Raw genomic sequence first — 13436 nt, forward strand, 5'->3', positions numbered from 1 at the left:
ATGAAATCTTCAGCTCTCAGTGCACCCTACCCCAAAGGGATTTTGTGAGGATAAAATGGAATTGGTGGATGCCATCGATCCCAACATCATGAGAAGAGCTCAGAAACATATTTTGCTTAGAAGAGCTTACTGAAACAGATTCAGTAAATAAATATTATTTGGCCTGTCTACCTAGTCACTGGAAGTGAGTGCTTACAATGGAACACCATCAATCCACCTCCATGAAGTAAGCATTTTTGTATATATGGCTTACAATGTTGCCAGGTAACTTTAACCACGGCATCAGCAGCCCATGAAAATGAGCATTTTTGGATGCCATGGTTAAAATCTTGTGAGAAGTCATTCACATACCTGTGCCCACCTGGTACCATGCAGCTGTTGCACTTGAAGGATACTTGATAGAGCAATAAGAAAGAGAATCCTATTGGCGTGAGTTAAACTGAGGTTCTGTACAAGATTATCCTAATTTTCCCTTTTTCACTAGACACCCAAGAAGTGAACTTCCTGTGTGCAAAAACTGAACAACACTAGCCTGCATACTGAACAACGCTAGTCTGCATCAGTCTGCAAATATACAGAAAGTCTACCAACCAAGTATATTGGCCAGGTGCCGCCCTTTCGGGTTAACGAGGGAACACATGGATTTTTCAGATATATACACAGTCCTCAGAAATGTGTATGGAAGCTGACCATGCCTGGAAGGTCCACATATTTTAGAAACTGTACATGTGTGGAAAATCCATTCATTGCCTAAATCACATAGAATGGTGATCACACATATTGGGTGCGATGCAGGGATGCTTTTGTTACGCATGATTGGCAAGCTCCCAGTTCTAATGGACATAATGTTTGAAGAGGGTTATTGTGTTGGCGCCTGCACATTTGTGAGCAGATGTCCCAGGGTCTGCACTTCCTTATGTCAAGTGTGCGGCAGCTGAAAGGCCTGCTGTTTGATGACTCTGGTCACCTGGCAAGATATTACAACGAGGACAATATGGATTATCCCGCCAGTGCCTTCTGCGCACACTAATCCTATTTACCTAAATTACTTAGGCTACTAAAAACATTATTTCGGGGAGGGAAGGTTATTATGAACTACTTAGGCCACAACTCCCTCCTGTGATAGCAAAAGGACTGCCGGAAGAACTCAAGTGCTTTCCCTTCAGATCTTCTCTCCATTCCTTTATATTGGGGTTGCTTTTGCTGTTATAAAATCGTCTGGCCTTCCAGTTATTAGACTTACAGATTAGCAAAATGCAACAACTACAGAAGTCCAAACATGCAGGAAGAAAAAACTCTGACAGCTAAAGCCTCCAATTCAGCACATTCGTTACGTATGTTAAAAAATACACATCTCTTCAGAGCAGGCAGGGAACAGAGCCACACAATGGCAGGCTTTCCTGAACCTTCTCAGATGCTGTTTAAAGTTCTTTTTGCCCTGAGAGAAGAGAAAACCAGGCCCTACTGGTTGTGGTGGGTTTTCCGGGCTGTGTGGGCGTGGTCTGGTAGATCTTGTTCCTAACATTTCTCCTGCATCTGTAGCTGGCATCTTAGCTCCTAAAGGAATCAGCAAGGGCCTGTAAGAATTCCTATGGCTCTATTGTTTTGCCTTTTAATATTCTTGGTGGAATACCTTGGCAGAAATGCAGTATGTATGTTTACTACGGTAGTAAAGAGGGATCATTCTGGAATTAAAATTCACCAAATGTTCAAATTTAGCATCCATATGAAATAACAGGTAGGGTAGAAGATAAGAGAAATGTTGGTAATCACAGACAAGCAGAAGTAGATGTAAAATCTATTTTTCAACTTTTAACATTTATTTCTAACAGCAGATGTTATTTTTATCCAATGTTTGTGGATTAAAAAACTATTTTTATCTAATGTTTGTGGATTTAAGGAAAAAACTTTTAATCTAATGTTTGTGGATAAATTTTTGCCTTGGGAATGAGGGGCTTCACTCCAAATCACAGTGAAAAAAAAGATCCAGAACAGGCCCAGGTGTGTAGCCCTGGGCATCAACAGCCCAAACCACTAGGTAAAAGCCACCTAACAGCTGCCCTGGATTGCTGCGAATAAAATTCAGGGCCATTCAAAAGCAACCAGTTGGGGTGACTCTTCCTCCCCACATTCCACATCACTTTTCATTGGGCCTGTGTTCTCCCTTATGAGCCTGGCCAGCTGAAGCCAACTCCATTTCTCAAGCCAAATTCTGTACTCCTCTGCCAGTTCTGCAGGTGCATAGTGTAACTGCCAGCCAGATGAGAAACTACCAGCCTTTCTCTTTGGGGTTTCTCCCCATTGCTAGATAAGGGAAGTCAAAGCGTTTTGCCGCAGATGGAGCCAAGACATGCCTGGCGGGCTGTCCAGGGCTAGCATCTGTCCTGCCCCTGACCAAGGCACCTGCAGCAAAGTCAGGGACTCCCCCCAAACAGCAGAAGCTGAGTTAGACCTATTCACCTCCCTTGTACATCAAGCAGCCACCATCAACTCAGCCAGATCTCCAGGATAGGATTCTGGGCAGCAGTATTTGCAGCTGCTGCATATGGGCCTGACCACTTCCATCCTGCATCCTAGAGCTTTGGCTGATGGCATCATATCTGGGCTCCAGGGCAAAACACCAGGGAAGAGCAAGCTTCAGAGGCCATCGGGCCAGTGCTGTGCCCCTGGACTATTCAATAACAAGACTCTGTATTTAGTTGATTTCTTTATTATGAAACAGCATCAGGAATAAGCACTTAGAATTCTATTCCCAGAACTAAGCCTAGCCAGTATTGCAGTCCCCATTATACCCCATGTTACTCCCTACATTATGTCACCCCACCAACCAGTTCCCCAAGGGAGATGGCACCCCCCAATCCCACAGTCTGTTGGAAGAAGAAATCACCTTCCCCCACCAGGGTCAAAACAACCTACATTCCACACTATTGACAGAGCTAAACAGCAGGTGTCTCAAGGAGCTGATAACGAGCCTGAGAAAGATCAAAGTGGTGTAACAGAAGCATAGCAGGGAGGGGGACTGAGCAAAGACATGTTCCCACATCCGGGCAGGAGTTAAAACATGGCAGGATTAAACAGGGGCTGATCATGACAGCCAGCCTGCGAGCATGGAGGTAGACAGCAGAAACCCAACCATGGTGGCTTAAGTGTGGCACGAGAGGGGGCCAGCCATGAGAGAACATGAGAAGAGTCAGGCAGGAAGGGTCTGGTGGAATGATGCCCAGGAATCAGCCAGTAAGTGGAAAGGTGAGGAGCAGCAAGGATGAAGTCGGAGACTGGGGCTGATTGGCTAGGATGGGGAGGAAGCATAAATGGCAGCTCCACAGCCAGGCCGAGGAGCGAGAGAGCATTGTATTGCCCAAACAAGGGCAAAGAAAATAGAGTGGACTTGGGTGATGCAACCCTCCCACCTCCCCATTTCTATTCTGAAGCTTGGGGAGACTCCAGGGAATGAAAACAGCACAAAGGCTGAGGGCCAGGGGGTAGCATTGGTGAGGGAGGAGCCTCACATGCGCTCTTGAGTCCAGGTGTAAGGATCTCAGTCGTTCTTGTTTCCCTTACAGCCTAACCTGACCTTGAAGGAGATTCTTTTGGCCGGGCGTCCGGCCAGGACCTGCACCAACCTTGTGAGAATGCTTATCTCGCTGTTGCATAGTAGAATTCCGTTCTCATGAGAACGGGGCAGGGGGGATGGGTTAGTCAGCATTATAACCTGTTGTTTGAGCGGGGATGCTCATTCCTGCCATGTCGTGTGTGTGTGCTTTCCAGGATGTCTGAATAAACGGACTTATAATCAAAAGCCTTTTTATTTCTGCTCTTTGGAATTCCTTACACCAGGTGTGTCCTCCTGGCCCTATCCTCTGTTTGATATTGGGAAGGGGATTCCCCCATCACTGCTGAACAACTCTTGAAGAGGATTGTCTTTCATGAGTTACTTCTGGGAAGCAGTCTACTATTGGTGAGCAACACCTGTTCTTCTCTGACTGGAAGAACAGCTCTACAGGATTCCAGGCCTTTCATATCACCTCCCACTAGAAGATCATTTTAACTGGAGTCTCTGGGGTTTGAACCTGGAACTTCCTGAATGCAAAGCAGATGCTGTATCATTGAGCCATGGTCCCTTCTATATTGAACAGAAGATTTTTCTGTGCTCTACACTCTATCATTGGCTCTACTGCTGGCCACATAGGGTGTCCCAGATCTCTTGGGTTTTGCCCCTTGACCCAACCCCTCTCTGGGTATGGCAGGTTGTCTTTGAAGAGTGAGTAACCTTCAGTCAGGCAGAGCATATGGCAGTTCCTAAGCAACCACTAAGAACCCTTTCTTAGCCCCAGAAGTGGCAATCATTTGAAGACTCTTACCCACTCTTGCTTTATATTTTTTTGCCATTGAAATATATCACTTCTAACAGCACTGGATTTCTATGAAGTGTTCTATGAGCGTTTCATCAAACATTTTCTCAACGGTGCTGTTATTAATCATATACTATGGTCAAGGCCATACTCGCATTTATTGTGTCTGTATACAACACTGTAAACAATATTGACATCCTTCAAATCACAGCTTTCTAGCCATAATATTATGTTGGCTATAAAACAACACATCAGTGCATTGGATAAGACAAGACAACAGGTGAGCTATTCCAGCACAGTGTGCCACCCTTACCTTAGTTTTACACCAGTTTTACACTAGTTATTTAGCAGGATGTCAGGCTTGCTGGTTGTAAATACAGGGTGTTCATTTTTAAATAAACAGACTCTTCCAGTTTTTGTGATTTGGGAGAAAGAATTTCCCTTATATATTCATAAAGAAAGGTTTGAACAGGACTAAAGACATGACCTCCTGCAGTGATTTTGCCCCCCCAGAAACACTTGTCTCAGCTCAAATATTTTTAGAGTCTGTGAAAATTCGTATTTTCAAATCCCATTGAATTTTGTAAACTCATCACGAGGTTTTGCATTCAACTCAGAATTAGTATCAGAGCATTTGCCAAGAAAGCTTATAAATACTGAGCTGACGTTGAATCAAAATAAAGGGAATTTGCCTTCTGAACAAACCTCTCTTGTTTTGATTCAGTCAGCTCTGTATTTATGAGCCTTCTTGAGAAACAATCCAAAAAAGCTCATCTGTTTCCTGAGAACTCTCTCCCAGTTTATATTATTGTCTCATGCATTTTGAAGGTGCTTCGGGTGTTCCCCATCCAGGAATTACAGTTTAATTTCCCCTACTCTATACTAGCCATGGAGAAAGAGACATGGGCCATCCGATCCACAGGGCTACAGCAGCTTGGAATGGCACTGTTGCTGCTTCGCCATGCCACTTCCAGGTGGCACAGGGAGGCAGCAAAAAGGAATCCCTCTTGGTCGCCTGGAAAGCCCTCCATAGGGCTGAACAGAGTTAAATCACCCTTTCAGGTGGTGTAAGTCCGAGACCCATGCCATGGTGTTCCTGGCTCAGAAGCTTGAGTGGAAGCCAACTAAAGTCAGCTCCATTCCCAGCCTGCTGCACCCCCCATGCCGTTGTCCTCTCAGACACCAGCATTGATCCGCAGTGGTGCTCACTTCTGGATTTGACTACCCTGGCTGTGGGGCACTTGGCCAGCTTCTTTGCCCCCTCCTCGGGTACAGGTGCCTTTTGTTGCTCCCAGATATCATTTTGGGCTCCCCCATCTGGATTGGGCCATTAGACATTTACCATCACCACCCATAGGCTTTCTGGATCATGTAGTTTCTCAGCCATTAATGGGAGGTTGTGTTGAGAGGAAAGCGTTAACACTAAATAACTTCTTGGCATGTTCTAAACTTTATGGATAACCCAGATTAGAGTTTCAAATTATCTGACTTTGGGTGCTTGGTTTGCTGAAAGCAGATTGTATCTGATAGGAATCTCATTTCCAGATCCAGTGAAAATGGTGGTGCTGCTGGTCACTAACACCCAATCCTGGATAGCTTAAAAAGGGGCTTGGACAGATTTATGGAGAAGTCAGTCTATGGCTACCAATCTTGATCCTCCTTGATCTGAGATTGCAAATGCCTTAGCAGACCAGGTGCTCAGGAGCAGCAGCAGCAGCAGCAGAAGGCCATTGTTTTCACATCCTGCATGCAAGCTCCCAAAGGCACCTGGTGGGCCACTGCAAGTAGCAGAGTGCTGGACTAGATGGACTCTGGTCTGATCCAGCAGGCTCTTTCTTATGTCCTTATGAAGAGCTGCTGGGAAAAATTGTGCTTGATTTGTTATACAACTGAGCATTGCAAACTGATCCAATTAATACGCCAAGCTAGGTCATTGTGGATTTTGGCAACATTACTATTTATGATATCAAGAAACCTATGTTAAATTATTACCCAGTGTTACACAAATGTATAATAATTCCAAGACTGCTTCCTTGCAAAATATAATCTTTTTCTAAACTATGGATGAATTGTTACAGATGTGCAAACCTGTTTATAGCAGAACTCCAGAAAAATAACAAAGAATGTCTTGTTCAATATTCTTAATGATAAAGGAACCAATGTGAAATATCTCTCCCAGTACGTAGATGGTTAGAAGGATTTCTAGAATGGAAACCATTAGGTCACGTTATTATTATTTCATTGTTATTGTTTAGTGAAACAATTCTGGACAAGGCCTTCTATTGCCTGATTAATATAAAATCAAAGAAAGGGCATATGGGGTGGGGGGATACATTAGGATGTACAAATGATGGGGAGATATGGATTCTCTTTGTGAGAGCAAGCATACAGTACTAATTTAATCTGCAATAAAAACTGCTGTTTGCTAATACATATTCCTTTGCAGAATGACCATCTAAGAAGAACAAAGTGAATTTTGTTTGTCTGCTTCAGCTACTTTAATGGGGCATATTGTAAGAAGGGTCACACACTAGATGCCTGCCTGCCTGCCTGCCTGCCTGCCTGCCTGCCCCTGCCCCCGCCCCGCACTCCTTTGCAGAGCTGCAGCAAGGACCATTGATCGCTTCACACATCTCATCAGGCTTGGATCGGTGGAAATCAATGGGGTTAGGTCAACAGCAAAGGCAGCCAAGTCTGTGCCGTCTACCGACTCAGAGTCTGGGAATGGGATCTATTGAAAAGTGTCTCCCCAGCTCTCCCCTTTCTCCAGTTCCCTCTGGAACTTCTGTCCTCAGCAGTTTTGCCTCACGGTGTTCCTGCCAAGGTGGGAGGGCAGGAGAACAGCTGCTCTTTGCAGACTGTAAGTCTTGCTTATTCTTGAAACCTTGGTGCTTCAGAACAACAGATGCTGACAACTACTCATACCAGACAATGTGAAAATCCAGGACTTCACTATTGAAGTCATTGGGCAGTTTCATGTACCTCCCCCAATTTCTCAAAAGTAGAAGCAAAGTAAGATAATTTTTTTCACACTCTGGCTTTTTTTGTATAAGGAAAAAAAACAATTAAGGCCTTGCATTATTAACATGTCTTATATGCCATGCAAATGCCTCTTGTTTTGCAGTTATTGCAGATGGGATACATGTTCAAGGGTAAAGTTGGGAGATTTGATGTCCATAATTTCCGGGAGGAGTTGCGAAACAGTGGCGTATGAGAACCCCTCCTTATAATATAGTCTTGGGCTAGTATCTCGTTACTGCATATAGGGGAGAGTAGCTGAGGTTGAGTACATTGACCGTAAATAAAGTCTTCTTCTTCTTCTTGAGTACAACAACATTGTAATGTTGTCCAGTGTTAATATAGCCCCATATTTTAAAGTGGCACCGGGATTGAAGCAGAGTGACGTTAAGCTGTTTCAACTATGTGCAAGCAGACATGTTGTTCTTACAAGTCTGACAAAGATCAATGGAGATTCCACATAATAGCAGAAAACTGAGGGCAAAGCCCATGTTCTGTCTGCATTGTGCTTGCTCCCACTTCTCCTTTCAACATGGTTTCCCTTTGATTCGTGTTCCTCAAAGAGTTCTTTCTGAAGCTATTCTGGATGTCTGGTCAGGAGCTCCATGTAAAATCAAACCCTTAGGCTGGGTGTCAGAATCGCAACCAGACTTTTTAGTTTGGATTCCTTTTGTACAAGGACTGAGAGGCAGAAGTCTCTTCACAAAATAAATAAATAAATAAATAAATAAATAAATAGCACTCCTTTCAATCAAGACTTGATTTTAAACATTACTGAACATTTTGAGCAGTGAACTCTCTGCAAATGGTTCTTAAGTTCTAGTTGATGGAAGTTGTCTGTGATCGGTATGTTCAGTGCAAGGGAATGACACCCATATGGGTTCTTCAGAACTTGTTCACACCTACAGTAAAATATGCAAAACTTCTTTCTGGAGCAAATTGTGTTAAATACATTGCAAGTACAGCTAGGTCATGAGTCTTTCTGCACCTGAACCACACTCCAGTGTGCAAGCTGCTCTGCTTTGATGTGGCCAGAAATGATGCCATCCTCAGGCACTTTTGGACTCCAGACTGATAGAGATGTGGAAAGGATGCAAGGAGATCTGAGAACAGGATGAGGTATGTGGCAGGGGTCCGGCGGGAGGGAAATGCTGTAGACTGGTGCTTGCCGGCAATCAATGGTAAATGTAGCTGGTTGCCTTAGGGCAGGGGTCCCCAAACTACGGCCCGGGGGCCAAATGTGGCCCCCTGAAGGCATTTATCCGGCCCGCCAGGCATGGCAGCGATGGCTCCATTCATGTGCAGTGGGGGCTCAAGGGAGAGGAGGAACCAGCCCCAATGGCTGTTGATTGCAATTACATGATGGCACCCCCAAATCTCCATGAATTTTCTGACCCAGAGTTGGAAACCTTACACGTGGCAATGCCTGCTCCGCCCTTCCCTCTCAGCTACTCCATGTGTTGCTCTCAGGCTTTCTGTTCCGCCTCACTCCCATTGGCATCAGCCAGGCTGGCTCCAGGAATCGCATTTCAGCTACGGCTGCTGAGGGAGGAAAAGAACCCAGGAAGATACCTGATCCTGGGTTAGATGGAATGCTTCATTGGGAATGTTCTGCTTTTTTTTTTTTACAGGGGAAGGTATTCCACAACCTCCCCAACAATATTTGGAGCCCACCCTGTACTTGACATACTTTGGATTTACTGTTCACACAAAATGAGACCCATGACGTTAGAAAGGCTGAAAGGTGAAATCAAACATTTTACAATCATTTGTGCATAGGAATTTGTTCATAGTTTTTTTTAGTCCGGCCCTCCAACAGTCTGAGGGACAGTGAATTGGCCCCCTGTTTTAAAAGTTTGGGGACCCCTGCCTTAGGGGTTGGAACCAGAGATCTGGCTTTGGCAGGAGCTGGCAGATTAGAAGAACTGTTTGGATTTATACCGGAATGTAGGAGTGGGGAAACAAATCTAGTTCACCAGATAAGAGTCTTCCACTCATGTGGCGGAACAGGGAATCAAACCCAGTTCTCCAGATTAGATTCTACTTGCTCTAACCACCACACCATACTAAGAAGCTGCTGTGGACTTGAGCACAGGCTAATGTAGGGAGGTGAGGCAATGATGGAACTTTCACTTTCAAGGATGGGGAGGACTGACTTGGCACATACTAGGCAGGCAAAGGAAAATAAGAGGCTTCAGGTCCTCCCTTCCAAAATGGGTAGGCAGCAGTGGTGGGATCCAAAAATTTTAGTAACAGGTTCCCATGGTGGTGGGATTCAAACAGTGGCGTAGCGCCAATGGGGCTGGGCGGGGCACGACAGGGGCGTGGCCGGGCCTTCCAGGGGCGGGGCATTAATAATTTCTCTGTTACTGTGGAAAAAAAGTTCCTAATTTCCAGCTGGTATCTTTCTGTCCATAATTTAAACTCATTCTAGCAAGTCCTATCGTCTACTGCCAACAGAAACAACTACTTCTCTAATTGACTGCCTGTCAAATACTTAATACTTTCAAATACTTAATTTTGTTTCTAGAAATCAAAAGAAGGATACTTTCCTTAAACAAGGAACTTTACCATATTTCTAAAACATGTTTTTAAAACAGCCCAACAGGGAGAATTATCCCGTTTTCCACCTTCGCTAACCAGCCACATAGGAAACAACAGGACTTTATGATTTTGGGACCTAATGGAATTTCTAATGGAAAAGCGGACCCAATTAGTAACCCCCTCTCGGCACACACAAATAATCAGTAACCCACTCTCGGGAACTGGTGAGAACCTGCTGGATCCCACCTCTGGTAGGCAGGCAGGCAGTAACAGTCTGCCCTGCTTGTGCATGGTGGCAGACAGGCAGGGCAAGGGGCAATAGAGGCACTGAGACATCCATCTGTGTGTGGTCACCACACACGTATGATTGATATTTAAGTTCCACCAGACAACCTGCATCTATCTACATGCCCTAAGAGATGGTAGGAAATAAGTTTCCTTGTACTGACTGTAATCCTAAGGAGATGGAGGGTGGGAAGAGATAGAGGCAGATTCCCCCACCCTCAGTGACAGAAAGATTGCCCCGGAGCCCTTCGGGGATCGGGCGGTATACAAATTAAATAAATAATAATAAATAATAATAATACGGATAGACAAGGAGAGAGAGAGAGAGAGAGAGAGAGAGAGAGAGAGAGAGAGAGAGAGAGACTTAGGCCCTGAGGGATGAACTGGGGGGGGGGGGGTCTGAAGTAAAGGGAAGAACTAGTGATATCTTCCTCTCTTCTGTTATCAAAAACCTGCCACTGTATCCAACCTCTGGGAACATATGATAACCCCCTCCCTTTTCCCCCCACAAAGGAACATTCATGCATTACGTATTATGAAAGAAATGTAGTTGTGAATTTTGCCCAGTAATGGTTGTGATTATGAGTGGTCCTTTTTAGGAAGTGGCAAATATGAGGTTCCACGAAAAGTAATAAATATGGACAGGAGCATTCTGCCCAATGTTTTAGTGTAGTGGCATAGATCTGTGCATGGTTTGCTCTTGGATTATTGGAGGCTGGTCACCTTTCCCTTTCTGTACAGCATTGCTAAAGAAGCCCTTTAGTCCCATAAAATATTTCATTGTCATTCCTTCCACATACTAACTGTTCAAGCATTCCAGCTACCCTCCAGTACCTCTTGGCTTAGTGATTTCATTTTCTTCATTGAAGAGCCATATTTTGTTCCATAGAGACCAAGCCACATTCGGCTCCAGAGCTCTAGGTTGCAGACCCTCTGGCCTGAAGGTATGCAGTGCCAGCCATGTCTTAAAGGGTATTGAGGAGAGCCAAAAACTACACAGAATCAAGGCTTGTCCTATGCATCCCCTCTGATATTTGCAATTATTTACTTGAGACATTGGACATTGGACTTAGGGTCAGAGGTTTACTGCCTCTCAAAAAGGAAGATTTCTGTGAGTTAAGGTCAAAAATCACTTCCTCCAGCCCTTTGTTTAGCATCTGACCATTTCTGTGGGCCAGAACGCCATGGGAGATCATATAGCGAGTGAAATTTGGGGCTCCCAGCTGCCTGCTCGTGTATCCCCAATGACATAGACACCCACTCACCTATTCCCAGTTACATTGTGCAAAGCAGCAATATGCACACACATACACAAAGGCCCATTATCCTGCAGAACTGAATTATATATGCTAGCAGCAGCAGGGGAAAGAACAGGAGCTTTCTCTGTGTCTCTTTAATGCCTCTAAACAATGCAATCTGCTGCTGGCACTACTATGCTCCTTTCCTTTGAATGCAAAGAGAGAAAGATTCTCTAGATGCTAATTTATTTGAGAAGCTGCTAAGACAGGTTTAAAGAAGGCGATAACGTCCTTGAAAAGAGAAAAGGAATATCAGGTTCCTTTAAGAAAGGGGGGGGGGGCGGCACAGCTGATTTTTAGTAACAAGGTCATTGCTCTGATTCTTCTCCCTGCAGTGGCCAAATCCAAGTCCAGTCATGGCAAGTGATATTCACTGTCACTCATGCATTGGTAACATGAAGCCTAGACTACCATAACAAGACATGCTTTGGAGCTGGCTTTTGAAGATTGTCCAGAAATTTCAGCTAGTTCAGATTGTGTTGGTCAGCATTTTAACAGGGATCCACATATAAAACCTAATGCTAGTAATTGATCAATTAAACTGGCTTGTATTTTGTTTTCAGCCCATTCAAATTGCTACTTTTGAGCTTTCAGTGATTTGGGCTACCCATTATCTGAAGCACTGACTAACTCCACCTTTATCAGCCTGCCCAGGCCCTCAGATACGCAGGAGAGACCTTGCTATAGAAATCTGCACTGAACACAATACAATTGGCAGAGACCCATGGGAAGGCCTTTGCAGCTGCTGCACTTGTTTTGAAACTCCCGTGACTGCCACCACCTTTATAGGCCTTCCAGCTATTCAAAGCCATTTGTTCTGGAAGGCCTTTGGGAGCGCCTGATTGTGTATTGCTGCCCAGGTTTCAGTTATTAATCATGTTTTATTTTATTGTACTGATGTAAGTCTTCTAAATAAAATAAAGTCTGCAAAGACTCCCAGTCCCACTACAATTTGATGGATGGTTTCTGATTTCTAATGGAACGCAGCCAATACAGCCAGTAACTTATTTTACACAAATTCAAATTGCAAAAGTATAAGATGCAAAAGTATAAGATGCAAATCCATTCCTTCAATCTGCACCATTGTTCTACCAATCTAATGCTGTCTGCCACATGAGCTTCAGAAGTAGAGGCTCAAACAGTTTGGAGTAGTGGCTAGAGCAGTGGTTCTCAACCTACCTAATGCCGCAACCCTTTAAGACAGTTCCTCATTTTGTGGTGACCCCCAAACCTAACATTTATCCATTTTACAGATGGAGAACACTGATGCAGAGAGTCTTAGGCGACCCCTGTGAAAAGGTTGTTCGACCCCCGAAGGGGTCCTGACCCCCAGGTTGAGAACCACTGGGCTAGAGTGTTCTACTGAGATCTGGGAGATCTGGTGTGATGTATTGTTATCACTCACACAGAGTGCCTACCACCATCAACAAACTCTCTCCCACAGGTTCAAGTTCGCAAGTGATCAGGCCATCACCTGTCACTACCCTTCTTGCCTCTTTTGAACGCTATAGAGAGCCACGACCATTTCACACCCCATGTCTGACTCCGCTGTCTCCTCACAGAGACATCAGCAGGTTAATATGTTCCAGGATAATCTTGTAGTGCCTTAGGCCCCTTCTGCACATGCAGAATAATGCACATTCATTCCACTTTCACAACTGTTTGAAAATGGATTTTGCTATTTCACACTGTAAAATCCAGCTTCAAAGTGCACTGAAAATGGATTGAACGTGCATTATTCTGCATGTGCAGAAGAGGCCTGCCAGACAAAATAACTGTGGTCACAAAAATACCTACAAAATCTTACACACAATCTGACAAATGGAGCTTTGACTCTTTTTAAAAGTATTCCATATGGGATCCACCCTAATTAACTACGCATCAGGACTGAATAATGGATATAAAGCCAGAAAGAAGTAGGTCACAATCCTCCCAGTTG

This window comes from Sphaerodactylus townsendi, linkage group LG03 (assembly GCF_021028975.2).
Source record: "Sphaerodactylus townsendi isolate TG3544 linkage group LG03, MPM_Stown_v2.3, whole genome shotgun sequence".
NCBI classification, from domain to species: Eukaryota; Metazoa; Chordata; class Lepidosauria; order Squamata; family Sphaerodactylidae; genus Sphaerodactylus; species Sphaerodactylus townsendi.